This window comes from Adiantum capillus-veneris, chromosome 3 (genome assembly GCF_014529385.1).
Source record: "Adiantum capillus-veneris isolate H3 chromosome 3, ASM1452938v2, whole genome shotgun sequence".
NCBI lineage: Eukaryota > Viridiplantae > Streptophyta > Polypodiopsida > Polypodiales > Pteridaceae > Adiantum > Adiantum capillus-veneris.
The window spans coordinates 116,713,620-116,739,539 of record NC_140933.1 but is presented as its reverse complement, the minus strand read 5'-3'; the positions used below and the strand labels follow the sequence as shown (position 1 = coordinate 116,739,539).

General features: G+C 40.7%; 1 pseudogene; it reads right to left on the bottom strand.

The window, feature by feature from the left end:
- Positions 1 to 20,492: 20,492 nt before the first annotated feature.
- LOC147461550 (tubulin alpha-2 chain pseudogene) lies at positions 20,493 to 21,488 on the bottom strand (annotated as a pseudogene).
- Between the last annotated feature and the right edge of the window lie 4,432 nt (positions 21,489 to 25,920).

Here is a 25,920-nt window from a genome sequence, read left to right as displayed (position 1 = left end):
ACGGATCCAAAGAGAGGGCCATCTGCAAAAGAGCAATGTGCAACAATGGACTTAAAAGACCCTAAGGTTCAACCCATTAAGAATTCCAAAATGCTAAGGCTCCAAAATTCAAAGGTTCTGTCCCAAGGTCAAACATTAGGGAAATTGGATGCTTTGCGTGTGTCCCAAAAAGTCTTCATGCATCCCTACATAGGAGGGGACAAGCCCTAGTTGTAGGAGATGAGAGAGAAACTCACACACACACACACACACAAGATCCCTTTACACAAAGGGAATGAGGGACACATGTCAGCTTCCTAGCCTAGATGCCCAGAAGGTGTACTCGAATCCTATTCGATGGCCTTGGAGTTGGACCAATGAGAATTAGGCTAGAGTAAATATAGTTTAATTAATTTCAAAACACTTAATAAAAGAGCCATATAAGAATTAAGCTCTCTAGAAGACTATTGGGTGGTCTCCCAAGGATGGCTTGACTGATTCCTATTGGTAAGGAGACAAAGGGGTCCAATGAGAGTTTAGTTGCATTAATTAATTACCTAAATCTCTCACAAAAGGGGAAAGGGAGACACATGTCAGAAGGCTATCACTTATGCTCCTGAAATCCTATTGGCTAAGCCTGGGGAGGTCCAATGGGGTGTCTACATGAGCAAATAGCAAGAGGGGTCGACCAAAAGAGAGAGGGGGCTGATATTCTCAAGGCATTATGGCATTACACACTCACACTAGTCTATGCGTGGAGTAAGAAGAATATCTCTCTCTTCTCAAGCTTTAATGGAAAGCTTATCACCTACTCCAAGCTTGTGAGAAGGGAGGCCTACACCAACAACTCTTGGCTTTGTGATGCAAATCCAACCAAGAGCCAAGCTTCAATGCATGCTCATCTCCTCTACCATGCTAATTACTAAGCTAAGCTATGCTAATATGAGTGATTATGTGAGGAGATGTACATCTTTCTCTTAAGACTACTCCTTCCTCTCAATTTACTCTTATACCCCGCTAGCTCTCACCACCTTTGAAGGTGTGTGAGGTCTTGGGTCTCAGATCGTGAGGGAATTGATGTTGTATTTGATAAGCATTTTGCTTAGTGCTTGAAGTTTCCATCTTCATTGCACTAGCTAGTCTTGAAGGAACACAAAGAATTGTATTGTAAAATGTCTCTCTTGATGGGAGAAACCATAATACAAAGCCTTTTGGAGGGGGTACCGGCTCCATGCAAATCTGGTCCTCGACTATTGTCGATTGCTTAATTTCTCTCTCTTTTGAAGTATTGTTCATGCTATCTAACTAGGTGTTATGCTTTTTGTTGCTATCTCTACCCAAGCACTCTTGTTATTTTCATTAGGAATCTATTCTAATGAAATGCTCACTATATTCATGCTATTTTCCGCTACACACAAGTTACTAGGCCATTAAATGTTACATTTTTTGTTTTGCTAAAACATTAGGTTTATTTTGAGATTCTTTAACAAAAATCGTGTACATGGAAATAGAGCTCTTTATTGACTTATTTAAAGATTGCGTATGTACAATGGGTATGGTGTTACCCATTTCTTTAGCATCTATGTACATATCTTTTTCCCTGAACCTAAAGGAGATTCTCCTTTCAAGGAATTTAACATGTGCAGCCATGCGATCAAACCATGGTGCCCCTAGGATTACATCCTCATGCTTGAGAGGAGAGATAAAGAAGTCCTCTTTGTCCACATAGCTTTGGACATGGAGCCTCGATTTCCCGATTAAGGTAGTGACTAAAGCATCTTGCCCCTTGAAAGCATCGTCTACGGGTAGGACATCTCCCATCTCATAAGCTTGTATGCCTAGCTTGGTGGCCAACTCTGTGGATATGAAATTGTGAGTAGAAACAGGGTCAAAGAGAATAAAAGCATCATGTTCTCTTACCTTTCCCCAAGCATGGCATAGAGGAGATCCTTTGTGGTGAGTTTCCTCCTCTTGGATTTCAACCCAAGTAGATCTAGGAGGCTCATGGAGGGTGTTCTTTTGGGGACAAGTGCGATACGCATGCCCTTGCTCGCCGCACTTGAAACAGCGGTTATCCTTGCGATAACGCTCAAGCTCTTCAGGAGAGAGTTTGTTTTTACCTTCGTTACTCCCTTCTCCTTAGCTTTGTTGGAGTTGCCCTTAGGAGACTTTTGGACATTGTCCTTCCCCTTAGGCTCATTGAAACCCTTGTTTTCCGTGGGCTTAAAATTTCTTTTAGCCCCCGTTTGGAAATTGATTCGAGAAGCCACCATAGTATGGTGTATAACCGCCGATATGGTGCGTGGCCTTTGGGAGTTGACATACTCCGCCATTTCTTCAGTTAAGCCCGCACAAAATTGTTGCTTTTTCTCTCCAAAATCCAACTTTTTGAAGACAGTGGCTTTGAGTTGTAAGCCCCAAAACTTGTCTACATATTTGTGAATGGATTCGTAGGGAGAGAGTTTCAAGCTTCGCCATTTGGTGAGTACTTTGTCTTTGGCATCGGTGGCCAAAAACTGCTTCATAATGGAATCTCTTAAAGCTTTCCATGTTCGTGGAGCTTCATCGTTGGTATTAGCAGCAAGCTAACACGGATACCATTTTTCGGAGTTCTCATTGTAAAACACATATTATTTTGATAAATCAAAAATATTATACCTCTTATTTTCTTTGATAAACTGAGTAATTAATGAGCCGAGGCTACAAGCTTCTAGATTGTATCAACATGTCATTACCCATCTTTCATAGAACTCCTAGATTATTCACCAAAAACCTTGGCTAAGGTATAAAAGACAATTTTTTGTAAGCTATTATTATGTTTTTGGATAATGAAATACAAAGCGTTAGCTAACAGCACTCACTCCTTTCCTTCTCGCGCTTCCTACTCCCTCCCCGGTTGTCATATTGCAGTCGCGTTTGTTGCATTGCAATTGTAGGTAAGAGCTCTGTGCATTGACGTAAACACATCACAGTATTTTGTAGCTTTTGACGTCACCGACTAATTTTATTATAACTAGGAATTTACACTTTCAAATCAAAAACTAAGCATAGGCGGGGTATTGGGACATCATTGCTAAGCATTTAGATGCATTCTGGGTCGCAAACGACTAGGTTAAAAATCCATTTATGTTAATAATCGCGATTTTGGAACTTGACCTAAAGTGGGGTTTGAGATCATAAGCATGTGTGCTTAGGTCTTATAAACATGTCCTAGAAGTTTTGTTACGTTTGGATGTCATTTGATGTTGTAACTGATGTGATTTGTTTGTCGATGAGCGATTGGCTTTTGGTGATTTTAATCACTTGAGTGTAGCTTGAGTTAGATGCGAGTTGTTAGTTGTTTTCTGAGAGATTGAAAACCTCTGGTAGCCTCTATGCACTAGTTGAGTCAGCTTCATCCCATGGATTGACAATTAAATCGTGGTTCTCGCTAATACTGCAATAAGATAGGATGGTGAGGTTAGACATGCGTCCCACATTTGGCGCCACTGCCGGGGATCGAAGAGACCTAAACTAGGGAAAAACACGAGCGTCTTGTGAAGTTATTCTTTAACTTCCTCTAGGATCGCCTAGAGTTCAAAACTTTCTTTTAGAAACTGCATAGCCTAAGATTATCATCTTTTGCTGTGTAGAGGTAGCTTGGAAGTAATCGTCCTTGCTGAGTGCCTTTAGGATTGTAGGATTGTAGAAATAGATTAGGATTTTGAGGATGATTATTAGATGAGACAAGTCTTAAGATCAATGCTCAGAAAACCATAAAAGACAAGAAAACGAGTGTTTGTGGACACTTACCACAACCCCATTGCATGAGAATCTAGGAGTAGGGTAAGTAGCATCTAAGGTGGATTTCAAAACATTGCTCTTTCTGAAAGAATCAAGTGTGAGTTGTTATTGGAAGTTGCAGAATTTCAGGTCTATGGCTAGAAATAGCACGAAAAGACTTTAAACCACTCAATCTGACTAGAGAGTAAGCTTAAAAGTTGTCTGAACCAGTTGGTAAGCTCAAGGACACTTTCAGGTAAAAATTTCAAGAGTTGGCCAAAACTCAGATTATTTGCTTTTTCTTGACATTTTAGGCCAAATTAAGTTTTGACTTGATTCATAGGCTTAAAATAGCTCATGTTAAGTCTGTCTTTGAAAAAATTGCAAAAAAGTGTTCATTTCAAGCCTGAAGTTAATAATCGTGATTATTAACTTCTAGCTCAGATTTGACCAAGGTTCATACCATTGACTCATTGCATGTGTACAAACAACTTTTGTAAAGGCACAAAAGGTTTGGATCACCAAACTGGCAAAAAACTGGGTAAAAACTAAAGTTTGTACTGACTTTTTGAAACTTGACTGTAAATTGGGGAAATTTTTTTCCAAACTTGTTGAAATTTGATTCATAGGCTTATATTGATGTGATAAACATGTGTACATGCTCAATTGACCAAAAAGATGTAAAAAGTTGTCAGTTGTAAATAATCGCGATCATTTATATCTGACCCATTTTTTAAAACTTTTTTGACCAAGTCAGCATACCACTAGTTTTACCATGTTGTAATAAGCCCACAAACCAAATTTGGTAAGATTTGGATCACTGGACTGAAAATTTTGACCAAATTTACAAAGTTAGTCTGCGGACAGAAAATTGATGACCATTTGACCAAAAATTGTCCAAACTTGATGAAACTTGGCTAGTGACCTTAACTTGAGGTGCTTAATAGATTTGTGTCAAAGTTGGGACAAAAATTTGCAAAAATATAGCTGAAGCAAATAATCGTGTTTATTTATATTCGCTTCAAAACTTGAAATTTTTTCAAATTTAAGTATACCACAAGGTCAAGCATGTCAAGTAGACCCCACAAATCAATTTTGGTGAAATTTGGATCACAAAAGTGAGACTTAAGCCAGATCTTGAAATCAGAGTCTACGGACACAAAACAGTTGATAAACTTGATCAGATTTTGTCCAAAATTGTTGAAACTTTTCCAAGGACTTTAACAGGTTGAATACTTGCCAAACCAATCCAAAAAGTGCAAAAAACTAGCGAAAGCGAATAATCGCGATTATTTACTACTACTACCCAGGGAAATCAGTTTTGACTTTTGAACTTGTAAAGTGTTAGAGGAGCATAATACAAAGCCACCGGGCAATTTTGGATTCAATCTGATCCAAATTGGTACATATTCACCCAATTTCCAAGTTGCAGATTAGTCCTTTGATTTTTTGCTAAAATCGAATCTAAAAGTCAGTTTGACTCTCATAGCTCGATTTGAAGTGATACATATAGACCAATCATGACAGTTAGCAAAAACTCTACTGTCTTTGTAGAAGAATAGGTAACTTGATTGAATTTGTACATGAATCAGGTTGCAGACGAGGAATCAACAATTTTGCAGAGGTTGCAATCAAGTCAAGTGGAAATTGATGACAAGTCAATCCAAAGGTAAGTACTCTATTCAAGGATTCACCAGTCTTTATGAACCTTAGATCTGGTCCTGTACTATAAAATCAAGGCATACTCGGAGAAACCTCAAGTAGAGTATCCACCGAAGAAAGCGTGAATCAACGCAATTCCTTGCACACAATCCTTGAAGAAGTCTTAGATACTTTTACAGATTCAACATCTAAAATGTCTTCTTACTCGACTCACTCGAAAACCGGAACGACAATGCGCTATAAGCATATACTCTATTTTTATAAGACTAACCGCCATGGAGCTCAAGTTTACCTAAACCCTAATGAGGAGTATGATATTTGCATTGATGACCATGGTATTGAGTTCGAAGAAGAGATTAGGGCAAAAAAACAAGGAAAAATGTACATGGACAGAAACGAAACTCAGTATGTGCAAATCGAAAACCCTGATGTGATAGACAAATGGGGGACTAGAAGTAAACACCATCATCCTAGATATGTCAGCAAAAGAAGGACCACCAACTTTAGAATTCGAGGGATACGATCAAGTAGATTTGAAGCCTTTGAAACAGCTTAGTACGGATAATCCTAAGATCGGAGTCTATTGTTGGGAGGATAGAAACATAAAAGATATTTTGTGGACTTCGCATGCCAAATCAGGACAACTAACGACCATGAAGATCATCTATATCTTCAAGATCAAAGATAAGGGATCAATAGACCTACCAACCTACCTATTTAGGGACTGTTATAACAACAACTTTGTTATGATGACTCCTGAGGAGGTAGAACAAACCAAATACCAAGGGTATTCCATAAGGGATTGGATATTGGGACAAGGACCATAAACAATTTCAAGAGATGAACACCATGAAAGATCATCTGAGAGTAATGTTAAGAAACCATAAACCACCTCATCATGTAGAAAACTGGGTGACATTAAGGCCAGTCCAGGGCTACATGAGTCACTATTTCCAACAGACTGGTTTGAAGGACTCGAAACAGGACCAACTGCCAGGAGACCGGGAGTCAAACCAAATAGACGTGTGAGACCAGCTGATTTTTAGAAATGGGTCAAAAAATACAGTGGATTAGGGGATCCATATAACCACTTGGCAAGCTTTTAAGCAAGTGCTAAGAGCAGAATGTATATTCAATTTTCATACTCAATTAGAGGGGTTTAGAATGACCTTAGAAGGAAAAGAATTGACATGGTTCCAAAACGTTCCACCAAGGTCAATCATGGACTTGAACACATTAGCTTAAGGATTTGTAGCTTCTTGTTCCAAAACGGGGATCAAACATAATAAGGTAGCTCAAATTTACAGCTTTAAACAGAAACATGGTGAGTCTGTTAGGGATTGTGAAACTCGAATGAAACAATACATTGCTAGATGCCCAGGGCTAGAGATACCTGCAGAAGAACGACTTGTATCTTTGTTTTTAGATGGACTGCTAAACAAAGAACTTTATGCTATACTCTATAGTAAAAAACATATAACCCTAGAAGAGTGTGTGTCAGATGCTACTGACTTAGGAGAAAATTATGATATTTTGAACGAAGAAGATGTCCCTAAGGATAACCAAAGCAAGAAAACAACATCCACTAAACCAGCACAAGTGGGAACAACTGCTGCAACACCACTTTCAGCCATAGAAGATATGCTCAAAAGGATGAACGACATGATGAACAACATGCAAAAAGCACCTATGAGGGGACCAGGACAAGGGATACCTCAACAGGGACAACCAATTAGGCCACAAAAATGGTGTGCAATTGAGGGTAAATGGACCAACCATGAGACCCAAGAGTGCTACTTCAGACCAAAGTATGATGGGAATGTTTAGTACATGCCTATGAGGCCACAACGACAACCCATGTACAAATATCAACCTGATATGGCCCAAGCTCAAAGACCATCAATGGGTATGGAAAGACCTCAATCATGTTGGGTCAAAAACCTCAGTAACCAGGACATAATGCAGTGCCTGTAAAGTACATGCACTCCGAAGGAGTCATAGATGAACAAGCATTAGTGCATGTTACAACCTATCTGGAGCCTAGTCCATCTACAGTAATGGTAAAAGGAGATTGGTATAATTCACATCCACCACCAATGGAAGAAACCTTGACTTATGCTCCACCAGAGCTCGCACCAATGTATTATGTAGCTAATCAAGGTGTCGTACCTCCCATGGTAAGACCCATGATTAAGCCAAGAACGGGAAACTGTCACAACTGTGGTGCAGATGATCATTGGAAAATTGAATGTCCAGAGCCTAACAAAAACCTCAAACCAGTTGAAGCCTATTGCATACAATGTTGCAAAAAGGGAGGACACTTTTCGGAATATTGTCCTAAAAATCCTTTAAACAAGGGTAAAACAGTAGTAAACGTAGTCCAAGTGATACCTAGTAGCTCATCAGAGAGTGAACCGATTGTTCTTGTCAAGGTAATCACTAGAGCCCATGCCAAGAAAAAGAAACACAACTTCTTTGATGATTCGGAAAATACAAAATTTCCCTCTCAAAGGATCAAAAGAAGCAGAAGCAAAAGATATGAGATGAGAAAACAAAAACAACGGGTTGAAATCGAGGAGAAAGCAAAAAAGCTATTCTAGGAAAATTTGAAAGAAACTGGAAGTGAAATCAAGGAAACAACCGTGAGATCTGAAGGATCCATTGTGGTTGATAAAAATTTTGAGCTATTAATGCAACCTTGGAAGCCTACCAAGCAGGACTTAAAGCAGACCAAAACATGGAAAAATAATGGAAAAACTATCCTTCTCCAGACTTGGAATTAGCTAAGCTGGAAGCTTATCAAAATTTGGTAAAAATCACGCAACAAATGCTAGAAAAACAAAAGCCCAAGCTTGAAAGTATTGCAAAATCTGAGGAGCTTGTGGTAAGAGATAGTAAAGAAAACCCAGATGTGGTGACAGAACCCCACCTTGAAACAAAAGGACCAGAACATATAGTGCCGGACAGTGAAGATGTCTTAGACGGAATTCCATTCATAGAGGAAGACTGGCCAGGACACTTATGGGAAAAATTTAGAGAGATCAATGATGGGAGTCTAACTCTAAAGTTAGTTCCTATAGAGGAAGTTTGGTTGGATAACCTACCTTTTGATATGAATATGGATGTACAATCCTTGTATGGGGATTGCGGATCTGAAGCTTCAGGAATGTCGAAACCATTGACCTTGAAAATATTACCTTCTTACTTGGGAGATAACGACATTGAATCCATAGTGTGTAAGACCACTCAAGTAAAAAGAGTTGAATAGACCCTAGAAGTAGACAACATTCATTCAATCATGTCTACACCCATTCAATGCACTCTTACCTTGGGAGAACTGTTAAAAATCAGACCATACTTATGGAATTATCTACAAGAAACCCTAGAGAAGGTGGGGATAACGGGGCTAATCTCAAAAAAATTGGGAAAATTAAAAACCGAAATGGACAATAAAGAGATTTGATATGTTCCAATGAACAAAGTCGCAGAATATTATGAAGGGAAAGAAGGAAACACCACCCTCCCACTGAAATATAATGACATTGAAACCATGGCAATACTGGATAGTGGAGCAGGTATAGCCATAGCCACGAAAGCAGTATAGGAATCCTGGGGACAACTAGCCATTAGACAAACTCAAATGAAATTGCAATTGGCTGACGGACACATTGAGAGACCATTAGGGTTGCTTGAAAAGGTGATAGTCAATTCCTGTGGAATTGAATATCAACAAACTTTTGCCATAGTAGAATTTGGAAAAAACCTCAATTATGAAATATTGGGAAGACCTTTCATGCAACAAGTACAGCTTATCCAAGATTGGGGAAACACTTATCTGTACTTGAAGCAAGTGGGATCTATAACAAGAGTAAATCTAAAAGATCACACTTATAAAGATGTCTTGAAAACACCCATACAAGAGTTTGATTCAATCTCTTCGGTTGAAACTAAGATTCCATCCTGGTTAAACAAAGACACTCCTATTTGGATGTGTGGAACTTCAAAAAACAGAAGTTTAAAATGAGAAGAATGTATTTTAGAAAGGGACTGCACAAACGAAGCCTATGTACATGAACCCTTTCCAGAGCATTTGCTTGAGCCATTCGAGTAGAGTCAAATTTTAGCAACCATGGATGTATGTGTGAATATGTCTATGCCTACTCAACTTTGCAATTAGGATGGCTAGGACATAATTTCCATCCAAATGATTTCAACCCCCAACATTGAAGACGAAGATGAGGAACCCAAGGACTTGATAAAATCTCAACAAGTCTTTTCATACCTCTACTACGATGCTACAAATGAATTAGATGAACACTCGGCTACCTCAGAAGATTCGGGGTCAGAAAAAGAACATGTGATAGCTAAGCTACTCTTGAAAGGAGGGGAGGAAAAGTTTTTTGACTTTCCCAACCTGAAATCAAGAAGACAAAAATGGTATAGACGAAAAAGAGATACCAAAAACGTAAAAACACGACCTATGCGATTAGTCTCCATTAGAACACAATTCCTGATGGAGATAGATACAAATGATTATGTCAAGGACAAAATCAATGGCAGATATCCTTCAAACAAAAATCCAAAACTGTCTAAAACATCGAGAAAAACAAGGAAGGATACTCAAGCAAACCAATAGGATAAGAAGCCAATCATGACACGAGTTGAGCGGAAAAATAAATATCAAGAGTTGAAAAAATCTCTAAAAGAGATATATACGACCAAAATGGAAACCACGGAAGAGGATGGTAAGGATGTATTGAGTGTTCCGTTCCATTACAAAAAGTATCCTCTCCAAGATCAAAAAATCATAGTCGAACAACCTGTTAGGGAACTACAAAAATAGGGCGAGTCCTACAAAGGGCCTGAAAACGCTAGAAAGATAGACATGACTGAACTAGGACAAGATCCTAGACCTGCTTACATTGCAAATGACCTAACAGAAGAAAAACAAGATCTTTTGCTAAGCTTGCTAAAAGAATACCGAGATATCTTCGCTTGTTCTTACAAGGATATCAAGGGTGTTGATCCAGAAATCTGTCAACATACCATACCCATGAGAGATGATGCAAAACCAAGTAGACAGAGGCCATACACGTATAATGAAACATTTGCTAAGAAGATAAAAGAAGAAATTGAAAACTTAAAGGAAGCCGAATTCATTTACGAAATTGAACACACAGATTGGGTGTCTCCAATTGTGGTAGTACCCAAGAAGAATGGAAAAGTATGAATGTGTGTTAATCCCAAAAAGGGAATGCAACTACCATTAGATACAACTTTCCTCTTCCAATCTCACTGAGCATGTTTTAGAACGAAATGCAGGAAAAGAAGCTTACATCTTCCTAGATGGCTTCTCGGGATACAATCAACTTCTGGTTGACCCAAAAGATCAGCATAAAACTGCTTTTGCAACAGAATGGGGTATTTTTGCCTATCGGGTTATGCCATTTTTGTTAACTAATGCTCTAGCCGCATTTCAAAGGTTGATGAGCCATGATTTTAAAAAATATCTTAGAAAATTCTTAGAAGTATATGTGGATGATCTATGCGTACATTCATCAATCCGGGCTGATCATTTTGAACACCTCAAAAAGGTATTCGAAAAATGTAGACTTTATAGGATTTGCTTAAATCCTGAAAAGTGCACATTCATGGGTAGACAAGGAAAAATTCTTCGACATATAGTGTCTAAAAATGGCATAGCTACTTATATAGAAAAAAATCATGTCATTGCTGATTTGCCTAGACCAACAACAGTCAAGAGGGTATAAGCCTTCATGGGGCATTGTGGATATTACCGACGGTTCATCTACATGTACGCTATAATTGCAAAACCTATGTATAGCTTGATTACACACTTTGAGTGGGCTGAGGCATGTGAAGAATCCTTCATGAAGCTTAAGAAATCTCTCACCTCTGCTCCAATATTGAAAGCACCAGATTGGAATAAGATATTCCACATACATGTAGATGCTTCCAATTTTGTTATCGTATGTATAGTAGCTCAACCAGAAGACGAAAAAATTGACCTTCCTATTTCTTATTCTAGCTGACAGTTGAACATTGTAGAAAGAATTACACCACCACCAAAATGGAAGGATTAGGAATAATCTATGCCGTTAAAAAGTATAGACATTACCTATTAGCCAACAAGTTTGTGTTCTTTGTAGACCACCAAGCTTTGTTGTATTTGGTCAACAAGCCATGCAGCACAGGAAGAATAGTGATATGGTTCATCATTCTTCTAGAATTTTATTTCACTGTGGTTGTAAAAAAGGGTACTACACATCAACAAGAAGATTATTTATCAAGGATTGTTTCAGGAGAATCACCTAAAGGGGTAGACGATAATCTACCAGATGTCTATTTGTTCTATGTGGAAATGATACCTCGATTGTCAAATAACATGGTGTCATTGATGACAATAGCTCAAGTGGATTCATAAATACCACTTCCTATTACGATCGGTTAATCGAGCAATCGGTATGTATCAATTACTAGCTAGTAGGCCATACAAAAGAAATCGAGATGGAATACTGCTCTTATGCATTAATCCTGAAGAAAAAAAACAGTACCTAAGTCAAGCACATGTTACCATAGTAGGACTTCACTTTGCAGAAGACCAAACTATGCAACAAATTTTGAGACTTGGAGTATTTTGGCCGACTATGAGGAGTGATGTTCGATCTTTTGTAAAGGACTTTCGTCAATGTCAAAAAAAAACCCTGATACCTCATGTAACATTGTTTCAATGCGCATGTTCCTAAGTGGACTAACTATCTGTTAACTTACTTATCAAGGAGAACATTTCCTGAGGATATGAGTAAACACCGCCAAAGAGCAATTGAAACTGAATCAAGAGACTATACTCTTATTGGGAACCAACTGTATCGGAGAGGTAAAGATCAACATTTGCGTCTTTGTGCAAATGAAGACGAGTATATTTCGATTATAGAACAAGCACATGTTGGATTAGCTGGAGGTCACTTTTCTAATGAGACCACTGCAAGAGCAATCTTGATGGCAAGCATATGGTGGCCAACACTTTTTGCAAATGCCAAAGAATATGTTCGAAGGTATGATGCTTCTCAACGATCAAAAATGCCAACACGTGTAGATAGCATGCCCTTAAGACCAATGTGGAGGCTAGAGCTTTCGCAAAATGGGGTATAGATTTTCTTGGGCCAATACATCCACCTGTTTATAGAACCCAAGCTCAATATATCATTGTAGCTTCGAACTATTTGAACAAGCACATGTTGGATTAGCTGGAGGTCACTTTTCTAATGAGACCACTGCAAGAGCAATCTTGATGGCAAGCATATGGTGGCCAACACTTTTTGCGAATGCCAAAGAATATGTTCGAAGGTATGATGCTTGTCAACGATCAAAAATGCCAACACGTGTAGATAGCATGCCCTTAAGACCAATGTGGAGGCTAGAGCTTTCGCAAAATGGGGTATAGATTTTCTTGGGCCAATACATCCACCTGCTTATAGAACCCAAGCTCAATATATCATTGTAGCTTCGAACTATTTGAACAAGTGGGCTGAGGCTAAAGAAACTCAAAAGAAGGATGCCAGAACCACTGCTGCATTCTTATATGAGTATGTATTCACGAGATATGAACTGCTAATAGAAATTGTCAGTGATCAGGGAACTCATTTCCTCAATGAGGTAATCAAGTATTTTCTTAATGAGTTTATGGTCATCCAAAACAAATCAGCTCCCTATCATCCACAAGCAAACGGACAAGCTGAGCATACAAACAAAATTCTTAGCTCAGTGCTGACTAAAGTGGTTAGTTTAAGAAGGTAGACTAGGAAATGAATCTCCATGCTTCTCTATGGGCTTATCGAGTTTCATTCAAAACAAATTTAAATGCTACACCCTTTAACCTTGTTTATGGTCTTGATGCCATACTACTAATAGAATTTCTATTGCTAACATTAAGGGTAGCAACGAATCTTGAGTGGACTGGACAGAAATTGTCAGAAAGACCTGAAGATTTGGAAAAGCTAGATGAGTAAGGCATTGCTGTAGCTCACATCTATGCACAAAAGAGGAAACAAAAACAGTTTTTTGATTCCCACTTAATCACGCAAATCTTCAAAAAAGAGGACTTAGTTTTAATCTATTCCCTTAAGCAACACATTCCCAAGTTTAAGAAAAAGGGTAACGGACCGTTTATGATTGAAGATGTATCTCCAAGTGGAGCCGTAAATTTGTCCACCCTAGATGGTGAACCAATGGCTAATTGGATTAGTGGCTGTCATTTAAAGAAATACAATTTGCCGCTAACCAATGAATTGCTAGAAAGAATGCATGCAGCCACGCAAAGAAGGATTAAATGACAGCAGGTTATTGATGAAGCCTAAGAGGAAGGTCAGCTTTGGCTACTCAAACGGAAAGCTTCTCTCAAGAATCAACAGATACCAATTCCCATCAAAACTCTGGAAATACATGACCGACAATGGGACTTACCTAACGATGTAGTTTCAAAAGATGACTAGTTAGACGGAATGGACCTGCGCATCAAAGTACATCTCAACAATCATAGCACCAATGCTTTGGTCGACATAGGAGCTAGAGCAAATGCAGTCAGTTATTCCATGTACAAGAAGGCAACAAGTCAAGCATTGATAGCAGGTCTAACATTTAATGGTCTAAAAACTTATGTGTAGCGGAAATTAGCATGAACATAGTGGGCATTTCATTAGCATAGATTCCTAACGAGAATTACAAGAGTGCTTGGGTGGAAAGAGCAACAAAAAGCATAACACCTAGTTAGATAGCATCAACAATACTTTCAAAAGAGAGAGAAATTAAGCTATTGACAACAGCTGTGGACCGGATTTTCATGGAGCCGGTCCCCCCTCCAAAAGGCTTTGTATTATGGTTTCTCCCATCAAGAGAGACATTGTACAATACAATTCTTTGTGTTCCTTCAAGACTAGCTAGTGCAATGAAGATGAAAGCTTAATGCACTAAGCAAAACACTTAGTAAACAAAACTTTAATTATCCCCATTCTCAGACCCAAGACCTCACACACCTTCGAAGATGGTGAGAGCTAGAAGGGTATGAGAGTAGATTGAGAGGAAGAAGGAGTATCTTACGAGAAAGATGTACATCTCCTCACATAATCACTCATATTAGCATAGCTTTAGCTTAGTAATTAGCTTGGTAGAGGAGATGAGCATGCCTTGAAGCTTGGCTCTTGGTTGGATTTGCATCCACAAGCCAAGAGTGTGTCGATGTAGGCTTCTATCTCACAAGCTTGGAGTAGGTGATGAGTTCTCCATTAAAGCTTGGGAAGAGATAGTCTTATCTTTCTTCACACATGAGATTGTTGAGTGTGTGTGTGTGATAATGCCTTGCAAAAATCAGCCCCCTCTCTCTCTTGGGCGAGCCCTCTTGCTATTTTCTCTTGCAGGCTCCCCATTGGACCTCCCCAAGTCAAGCCAATGGCTATTAAGCAGCATAAGTGATAGCCTTTTGACATGTGTCCCCCTTTCCCCTTTTGTGAGAGCTTTAGGTAATTTAATAATTAAACTAAACTCTCATTGGACCCCTTTGCCTCCTGGCCAATAGGAATCAGGCAAGCCATTGGGCTCCTGAATGCTCATTGGACCCCTTGGGAGACTGTCCAATAGTCTTCTAGGAGACTTAATTCTCATTGGTTCTTTTATTAAGTGTTTTTAAATTAATTAAACTAGATTTACTCTAGCCTAATTCTCATTGTTCCACCTCCAAGGCCATCCAATAGGAATTGGGCACACCTTGTGGGCTAGGGAGCTGACATGTGTCCCTAATTCCCTTTGTGTAAAGGGAGCCTGTGTGTGTGTGTGACTTTCTCTCTCATCCCCTAGAAGAATGGCTCGCCCCCTCCCATGTAGGGATATGAAAAGACATTTTAGTCACACACAAAGCATCCAATTTCCCCTAGGGTTGACCTTTGGACACAACCTTAGGGTCTTTTTAGCCCATTGTTGCACATGGCTCTTTTGCAGATGGCCCCCCCTTTGGATCCCTATTTTCCCTCCTTTGGATCCCTACTGTGGCCGGTCTGCTAGCTTGACCAATATTCTAGCTTTTTCTCCCCTGGCACTTCCCCACATTAAATGATCAGTTTAATATGAGAAAATCATTTAGGAGAATTAGATATTGATTATTATGACAGCAGGAATAGCCACAATCAAAGGATGCAACAAGAACCCAACCCCAACATTGGGAGTAGTCAACTTGAACGTGATAATACATGGATGCTCATGTACTCATCAGTTTGTATGCTTACCAGATGAACACATGAATGATACAATGATTCTTGGAATTTCTTGGATGTGGACATACAAAGCAGTCCCAAATTGAGATACAAATCAGCTAAAGCTATCACCTAAAGGCGGGCAGCTCATTATTCCAATTGCATCAAGCAAGGAGGAATGGAAAGGAAGCAATCATCAGACCAAACCACGAAGTAATCAATCTTCTCCATTCCCTAGACAAGCAAATGCTACAAGTAGCATGCAAGGAGTCAGACAAATCTGGGTACCAAAAGCACAACTTAAGGATAAACCCATTCAAATCTGGGTGCCCAAAAATTCACTTACAAAACAAAAGAAGATTCCAAGGGTAAAAACACAGAGACGAGCATCTCCGAGCAAGGAACCTAACATGAAATGGGTTTGGAAGAAAAAGGAGCAGTTATCTTCTTAGCTAACCGTAAGATGAGTCAAGCCATGACGAGTTAAGTCTCAAAAGACTCCACCACACCATACAGCACCAAGCAAACCAAGCTACCAATGGCGAGAAAAAGCTTGACAATAAACAAAAGTGCTACCAACAGCCCAAGCAATCAATGTGCTGAAGCATCCTGATGGTACAATCAAACAGAGAGTACATAAACTACAAGATTTTCTCTTTGGAAGACAACATCAGAAACCCTTGAATTAATTACTCAAGACCCACCTCTTGCACGGCATAGTGTTTTAAACTGCATTGATCTTCAAAGCATGATAGACCAACCATGGCTATGCATAGACAAGATTGTTCAACCCTGCACACAGTCGTCCCGGGGTATGCCATTTAGGAGGGGTGGAAGGGCACTAAGTAATTAAGGGCAATGTTTGAAGAGGGAGGAAAAAGTTCGATGTTAACGTGTGATTTTTTGCAAAATTACCTAATAATTCCCTTATAATTCATCATGAAGGGAAAATTCATTGATAATATCTTCTGGATGAGTGTAAATAGTGTATATACTATCAGAAAATCGTCAAAAAATAGTCCTTTTTTTTGTTATTTTTCATCATTTTTATTGATAATGAGACTTAAACATAGAAAAATCCAACAAAAACTAATAAGGTGTATTTCTCAATGGATTTTCTTAATTATTGGATTTTCACTTTACTTTTTTAGAGCATTTTGTTATTTTCTTTGATTTTTTCAATAAACATGTCAGAAATAAATAATAAATAGCAAGGAAGCTCAGATGGAAAAACGGAAGACACGATGGTGATTATAAAGACAAGGCGAACAAGAACAATAATTTTCAATGAAATCAGAAGATGGAAGCGGAAAGCCTAAATTAAGGGGCCAGACCTACTTTTGCAAAATTCTTGCAGAATGAGTTACAGGAATCCGATCAAGGAAATTTTTGAGTCTAACATAGATTTCACGGCCTAGTAGGACTAACAAGGGAATCTGGGGATAATTGGTTCAGGAAGTCCGGGTATAGATATCCAAGGTAGGCCTTTCCACTTGTGGCCTTTGCAAAGAGAGCTTTTCGACCTCTTTTGCACGTCTTTTCCGGGGTCTACAGTTGCCCGTTTTCAGCGCCGTCTCACACGAGACATGAGGGGTAAGTTCTTTACTCGTCAATGATTCATTTTGTATGGCCGGTACCTAGTCTAAGCTCCTAGAAAAAAACCTAGAAACCGAGAAGTGCACGAAGACCTACGACCAAACACTGACCATAGCGGCTTGTCAGTTCGACCACATCAGATGGGATTTGAATTGTAGCATGACCTAACATAATAGAATCTTTCTATATTATCAATTGACCATTCGGCAGGGGTTGAGGGGGTCCCCAGTAGGAAAGCTAGGTTTTTGGCAGATGCCAGAATTTCGATCTAACTCCACAGACAACTTGCCTATGAGGTTCATATACAATGTATATGATTAATTTAGTGAAATCAATCAAGCAAAGCCTTCGAAAAGCAAAAAAAGGCTCGAAGGCTACAAAGCGTCAGATTCAACATACGGGGTCAAACTGACTCCAAATGAGCCAGAATTGGATGAGTTACGTCATGACTATGTTGCGGACAAGTCCAAAGGCTCAAAATTAACTAACCAACTCAACAGGCAGTATAGTCACAGAAATCAGAGATTTCAAAGTTGACAAAGCACAAAGTGATGCCGGCAAGACCAAACTTGACCAAATTCAATTTAGGACTTGTTTTAGGTTTATAGAATGTGTTTAGGTCAAAATTTGTAAGTTTTGCAAAAAAATTGTGATTGTTGTAAATAATTGCGATTATTTACTTTGCACTATTTTTGCTTGGAAATTGTATCATCACCTCACCTATCATGTGTTACATGCCAAAAATCAAGTATAAGCCAAAATGAGCACCTATAACTTGGAAAATTGCCAGAAAACGCAAAGAAGTCTTTGCAAGCCAATTTTTGGGTTATGGACAACATTTCTTGATCCAAATCACCTCATATCACATACACAGGGTCTATACAATGCCTATAACCGATTTGTACCAAAAAAAGTTGATTTTGGTAGAAATGTTAATAATCACGATTATTTACTTTTTAGCCAAAATGGGGGAATTTTGATATTTTGCCATCATATATCCAAAATACATGATGTGTTAAGCCCACTAGGTAAGTTTGAACCAATTTGGAGCTCAAAATCTCAAATTTCCATTATATGTACTGTTTCAGACACCTAAAGCCAAAATCTAATACCATTTTCACCCTAACCATCCAAATGAGCCCATATTTCACTCAGAGCATGTATTTGGTATATACATCAAGCCTGTGATGCCAAGTTTGCAAAATGTTGAAAAAAATACTCAATTGTAAATAATCGCGATTATTTACTTTGTCAGCAAAAAATTGTCTGGACTTTACAATTTTGCTCCTTGCATGTTTTTATGCATCTATGCTTGTTCAAAAATTGATTTAAAGAAAATTGGACCAAAATTGTCAGCATTTCAGACTAAAGGACATTTCAAAGAAATATTCGTCAAATCTGCTAACTTTGACACTCTATTCACTGCATAGGAGCCATGCAAGCAGCAGAGAGGGCCAAGAAGAAGGTCAACCAGAAAGAAAAGTTGCAGGAGCTACCCGCATACCAACTCGATCCAGATTCAGTCAAAGCTGCCAAGGCAGCCTATCTTTCAAAAGAACAACTAGAAGAGCATCAAACCACAATGTTCACCGGCAGATTCAAGAGTGAGGAGGGACATGAGTTAGAGTTGCAATCTCTACTGAAAGAAGTGTATGATGTCACCGCGAAGCCTAAGACCAAAGAAGCCAACCGCACGCTAGGACGCATAGATTTCTATGAACAAGAGCCGTGCGGTGTGGATTTCCAAAAAGCTTACGAGCTTTTATCCACGATTAAAGAAGATGGAACTGCCCAGATTTCTGACCCTCAAGGGAATAAAGTTGAAGTGGTGATAACCAAGGAAATAGTCGCAGAAGCACTCAGACTGCCCACAAAAGGAATGACAATGAGGGCAAGAGACAGGAAAATGGCAGGTAATTTCACCAAAGAAATCACCGCAGCCATCTTTGCAGACCTAATTCACAAGCAGGTGGAAGAGCCAGCCAGGTTATACCACCAACACTTCCACTTCCTGGCTAAAAGGCCACCAAGGTATACCACGCCAAATCATGCGGTTGCCACCACTTTCACGCAAGTCCTCAAGTCAACAACTAGGCAACCAGTGGACCACGCACAATATGTCTTGACCACTCTGAAAGGCACAAAGAAAGAAGGAAAGATTACTTACATGGGTGCACTAGAGGTATTGACAAGGATTGCATACCATGCCAGCGGCATGGCTGACAATGTACCACCTGCTGCCCCAGACCAAAACACTTGGATACTGTCAGCTCAACCATCTCCTCGAGCTACAAGATCAACCAAGAGATCCTACAAATCTGATGAAGAGTTGGTTGAAAGCTCGCCGGAAAGGTACAATAGTGAAAGCTCAGATAATGAAGAAAAGAGAGCACGAAGAGAGGAAATGAAGAGAAAAGCCGTGGCAGCACACCAAGAAGAGTCCGTGCCAAGCCCGGTTTGAAAGAGAAAAACATGCATACCAATGCAGCTGACAAGCACAAGGAAAGGACCCAAAAAATGGGTCCCTAGTGGACTTAAGGGACCAAGGACCAAGCCTCACACCAGAAAAGAGGCTGAAGAACCCATTGAAGCACTGGAACGTATGTACAAAGAAGCAGAAGCTTTAAAGTTAAAGGAGGCCGAAGAAGCGGCAAGGAAGTTAAAAGAGGAAGAAGAACAAAAGAGAGCAGAGGAGACCACTGCACAAGGACAAGCACAACATGCCCAAGGTGATGTGTCTCCCCGCGTCTCTTCTCCTGTCTCTAAACACCAAGATCAACCCATGTCGAGTCCACCAGCATCACCGACAGTTAAAGACACCACAAATGAACCAACTAAAGAAGCTAAGCCTGAACAAGAGAAAGCAGTCGAAGCTACTTGTTCGCAGCACATTGGTAATTGCAACATCGCATGGTCCTCTTTGTCGCATAACCGCAACACTTTTGACTGTCCCTTCATGAATTTGATGCCCGGTCATAGGCGCTCCATTCGCTCTTCGTCCATATGTCCTTATGCCGCATCAACCTTCATCTCTTGGACATCACCAATCTTGGTACAATTAAACTTCTTTCACAATGAAGAGCAAGCACAACCATTTCCCCCGCCGCTTCATTGTTGCTCGCACTTGGAGTATTTCTGCAATCTGGATGCAAAAAAAAATCTGACCTTGGAACACCGCACAGCGCAGCTTATTTGAGTGTTGAACACCAGATCAGACCCTGCATCCGGCTACTAACTTGCTATGATGACGTTTCTTGAGTTTCTGAAACTTGCATACACTGGCGTGCGAAACTGCAGTCTGCATGGCAAGAAACCCCCCCAAGGCGCATCTAGGTCCGAAATCGTGAAAAACACCGCAAAATTGACCTCTCCATTTGGCACCGCATTTCTTCCAGACACCGCACTTTGACTGCGCCTGCAAATGTCATAGACGGCCTCGTTGTCGTGCATGACTGCCACATCAATGTGCTCGAGCAGGGAGTGGGTGGACAATTAGACGCTGTTGAAGGGCTCCACCACAGCATTGGAGACCTGTAGGGAAAGGTAGACGGTGAAGCCAAGCTTGGATTTCTTACCGTAGTCCACCGACAGGCACTCTAGCAGCAAGAGGGAGCCAAGGCCAGAGCTGGTTCCGCAGCCTACTGCGTGGAAGGCCAGGAATCCTTGCAACCTGGTGCATTTGTCGGCCAACTTTCAGATGCGGTCCAGGCAAAGGTCCATGATTTCCTTGCCAATGGTATAGTGGCCCAGAGCAAAGTTGCTGGTGGCGTCCTCCTTGCCGCTGATGAGTTGCTCAGGATGGAAAAGGTGGCAGTAAGCGCCTGTCCTCACGTCGTCAATGACGGTGGGATCCAAGTCCAGAAAGATGGCATGTGGCACGTGCAGCTTCCCGATGCCTGCCTCGCTGAAGAAAGTGCTGAAAGCATCATCTCCTCCTCCCACTGTCTTGTCACTGGCATTTGACCATCGGGCTGAGTTCCATGCTCCAGGCAGTATAACTCCCAACAGGCATTGCCCATCTGAATGCCGGCCTAGCCGATGTAGATGGAGATGCACTCTCTCTTGCGCACTCTCTCTCACACTTCCTTCATCACAGCAAAGGGGAGTCTGCAAAATTGTGTTGACAACCGCCTTTGCCTCCACAGCAGATCTGGGTCGCCATTTTTCCCAGTCACAGCGCTCACCGACTTCATCGCCCTCATAGTAGGTCGCGAGAAAGAATCCCATAGTGGTCGCCAAGTGTAATAGGCATGGCTGCCTATTACGAGATTGTACTCACAAAAATGCAAGAGAGAGAAGCACGCACAGCATTAGAGAGAGAGAGATGTTCACGTCCACCGCCATAACTGATTATATTGATGAAAGCTTGATTATTACAAAGGTCACAAGAAGCCCTTCATATAGGTTATCGATGACTCCTCGCTCCTCATGACTCATGCCTCTTGGCATCCCCCCATTCCTAGGTAAGGTTCCCACCATACGGCCAAGGCATCCTAACGGCTAACACACAAGAGCCTGAACAGCAAAAGTCAAATGAATCTACACAACAGGTAGCCACTACACAAGAGCAACACAAAGAACAAGAACCAGAGCCGGAAAGGGCAGCGAGTCCTTCACCAAAGGAGACCACAAAGTTTGAGAAAACACAGGAACATGGGACAAAGGAAACACCTTCCGCCTCCACACAGAACAAAACGCCCAAGGCATCCACAAAGCCTTAGGATGACAAAGTACAAGAAGGCCAACCACAGCCTCAAGGGCAAGAACAACCAGCCGCCACGACGCAGCCGAGAGAGACACAAGAGACTACCGAGACATCTAGGCAGCTAGCAAGAAATGAAGATTGGCAATCAAATGATGAGGTAATCCTGCAAGTCAACGAATATGCAAGGCAAATGCAGGATATGACTGAAAGACTTCGATCAACAACACTTAGCCGCAGCACAAAGGCTAAAGAACTAGAGATGGTGATTGATGCTCTCCAAGGAGAGTTAGAAGACAGATTAAATGTCATCTCACTAATCTTCAGAGGCAAGTGCAGGAAATGAAAGCTGAAGCTGAACAACATCAACTAACAAGAGATAAACAACAGAAGGAGATGGAGGAGTTAGGTGACCTACTTAAGAAATTGTCAGATGCTTGCAAAGCCAAAGATGAACAACTGACAGAAGCTACCAACAAACTTCTAACTACAACCGTGTCAATTTAGAAGAGTCAAGTGCAGTTAGATGTAGCGAACACTTCCCTGCAATACTCAGAGCAGAGAATAAATGATCAGGCAACTTTTTTGCGTCAAATATGAGAATATCCCGCAGTAGCCTCGATCAAAGGGACAGATGAATTGTACAAAGCATTAGAGGAAAATAACAAAGACCTCGAGCTGGAGCTAAAGCTGGAGCAGTCTCAATGCGGAGACCTGGCTTTGATGTAGGTGCAACAAGAAGATGAGCTGCTAAAAGAAATAGCCGAGCTTAAAAGAGTTAACATCTGAGAGAGGGAAAGCCAGAAATGCAAGAAGAGGCAGGCACTTCGGAGCAACCTCAAATAGAAATACCCTCAGTATCATTTGCTGAACTGGAGACACAGTCCATAGTAGAGCTGAGTAGGGAGGAAGATTTTTAGGTAAATGTTACAGAAGAAGACACAGTGTCCATGGTCCATCTCTCAAAGGCTGAAGAAGATGCACTGAAAGAAAAGATTACACAAGAGGTAGATGAGTAGTGGCCCGGTAGTGATGGATTGGGAGTTGAGAGTTCTTCACTCCGTCAACGTACAAAACTCACTCCCAATCAAATCAATGTGCAATGGCACCAACAATCCCTGGCCTACCCTCTTATAAAAGTTGAGTTACTATAGGTAAAAGAAAGGCTTTACACAGACATGCAAGTCGAGGGCACAGATAAAGACCACCCGAAGTGGAGGTTGTGTTGGCTGAACAAAAATCCAAGATACTTGATTTTGTTCACGAGAGTACCTGCGGCCCTGCAAAAAGATCCGACTTTTTGTCCTGTACCAAGAGTAAGGACGTGAATAGCACCTGAGGCACCACTCAAGAAGCGCCCAACTTGGCTAAACTACCCCAGATTGTCTGCTCCAAAAAAGGCACCAACGATTGAAGAATACATGGTGAAAACCCTAAAGGGCGCCATGTCATTCTTTAAAAGTCTACCTGATTTGTCATGTGCTATGCTATATAAGATGTGCCGAATGCTGCTCACATGCATCAAAGTGTTCAACGAGCCAGAGCAAGCAGGCACCCCTTGGATGTCATTCCTTGAGGGTAATAAAGGTTTGTGCTATGATCTTAGCGGCCAACCTTTCGAAGATGTCCTCTATGGCTTCTACGCCAGATGCATGTTTCTACCTTCACACAATATGATGGCATTCAAGGAAGCATTCTACATGGGATTCTTCACTTGGCGAACGAAGATATTTGTGCCAGCGATCAGCAACCTCACATCAAGGTTTGTATGCTACTCGGTAGTGGAGCTAAAAAATAGAGTAACTATGCAGTTTTTGCAAGTGCCAGATAAACAAAGAAAAATCAAGTACCAAAAGGCACTGAATGCGCTTAAAGACCGCCTCGCCAACCGCCAACCCAAAGACTACTTCAGCCCATAAATCTATGTCAAGGGACGACACAGGCGAGGAGGGGAGGAATGTTAGCAGCAAGCTAACACGGATACCATTTTTCAGAGTTCTCATTGTAGAACACTTATTATTTTAATAAATTGGGAATATTGTAATTCCTATTTTCTCGGATAAACTCTGTAATTAATGACTCGGGGCTACAAGCTTCCAGATTGTATCAACCTATCATTACCCATCTTTTGTAGTACTCCCAGATTATTAGTTTTGACCACCAAAAACCTTGGCTAAGGTATAAAAGCCAGTTTTTGCAAGTTATTATTAAGTTTTTTGGATATAAAATACACAGCATGAGCTAACGGCGCTCACTCCTCTCCTTCTCGCGCTTCCTACTCCCTCCCCGGTTGTCACATTGCAGTCACGTTTGTTGCATTGCAACCGCAGGTAAGAGATCTACGCATTGACGTAAACACGTCACATTATTTCACAGCTTTTGACGTCGCAAAAACGCGCTCTAATTTCATCATAACTAGGAATTTACACTTTCAAATCAAAAACTAAGCATAGGCGGGCCGGTATTGGGGCATCATTGCTAAGCATCTAGATGCATTCTGGGTCGAAAATGACTAGGTCAAAAATTCACTGCTGTTAATAATCGCGATTTTGGAACTTGACCTAAAGTGGGGTTTGAGACCATAATCATGTGTGCTTAAGTCTTATAAACATGTCCTAGAAGTTTCGCTACGTTTGGATGTCATTTTGATGTTGTAAGGGATGTGATTTGTTTGCCGATGAGCGATTGGCTTTTGGTGATTTCAGTCACTTGAGTGTAGCTTGAGTTAGATGCGAGTTGTTAGTTGTTTTTCGAGAGATTGATAACCTCTTGTAGCCTCTATGCACTATTCGAGTCAGCTTCATCCCATGGATTGACAATTTGATCATGGTTCTCACTAATACTGCAATAAGGTAGGATGGTGAGGTTAGACATGCGTCCCACAGTTGGCCCGTAAGCTAGACCACCACTGTCTTGCGGACTTTTGAAAGTACATAGCTACATGGCATAGCTTAGAGGACTCCGTGAAGCCCTGATCTCCAAATGACGCATCGAATTGTTGGATAATGGCCAAGACTTTGTCCGTAGCACCAAAGGTGTCATCGTAGGTATAGAAAGAGAGGCTCTTCCCTCCCTCTTTGAACTTCTTGAGCTTGGATGACCTCTTCTATGCGGCATAGGATTTCCTATGGCCTCTTCGTTTTTATGGTTGAAAGGTTGCACCATCACTTTCTTCAGAAGGTGAATAATTTGAGAAAGATGGAGAAGAGGGTGACCTCTTTCTCGCCTTTTTCTTGCCTTGATATTCTTTTTCTTCACCATCACTTTCATAAGAGGAAGAGGATGAATAAGATGGAGAAGAGGGTCTCCTCTTTCTCGCCTTTTTCTTCTCTTGCTTTTTTTCATCCCTCTTTGAATTATGGTGTGGAGAAGTGTGCGATGGTCTTCTCTGTTTTGGAGGTGATGGAGAGCGTTTAGCCCGCCATCTTCGTGGAGCCATCTCCGCCGAGGTGGCAGGAGACTCACTTCTTTCTCGTTCCTTTGGTGGGGACTCTTGAATTCTTCTTTGAGAAGGAGAAAATTTCTGAGACCTTCATATGGATCCTCTTCTTCTTCCCGAATCGGAGAGAGGCCTCTTTTGGAAGTCTCACAAGGAGGCTTCCTAGGTACTCTCTTGTCATGGTGGGGAGCTTGGAGGGATGGATGGCCCATGGCTTGTTGAAGCCTAGAAACAAGATAGTTAAAAAGAATCAGGCCATCATTAGTAGCCTACTCATAAGCAAAATCAAAGTTATCAGCATTAATTTCACTATCTTTACTATTGTCATCCATTCTAACAACTTTTAGGTGTAAAATGTTTAGGTGTACTTTGGCACTTCAAACCCTAGTTGCTACTCCTCTTACCCCTTTAGAAAAAGCACTCAAGCTACTATACCCATGGCTCGAATACCATTAATTGCAAGGAATAGAAGAGAGGGTCATTCAACACCAAAATAGCACCGGCTCCTGTCATGAAGC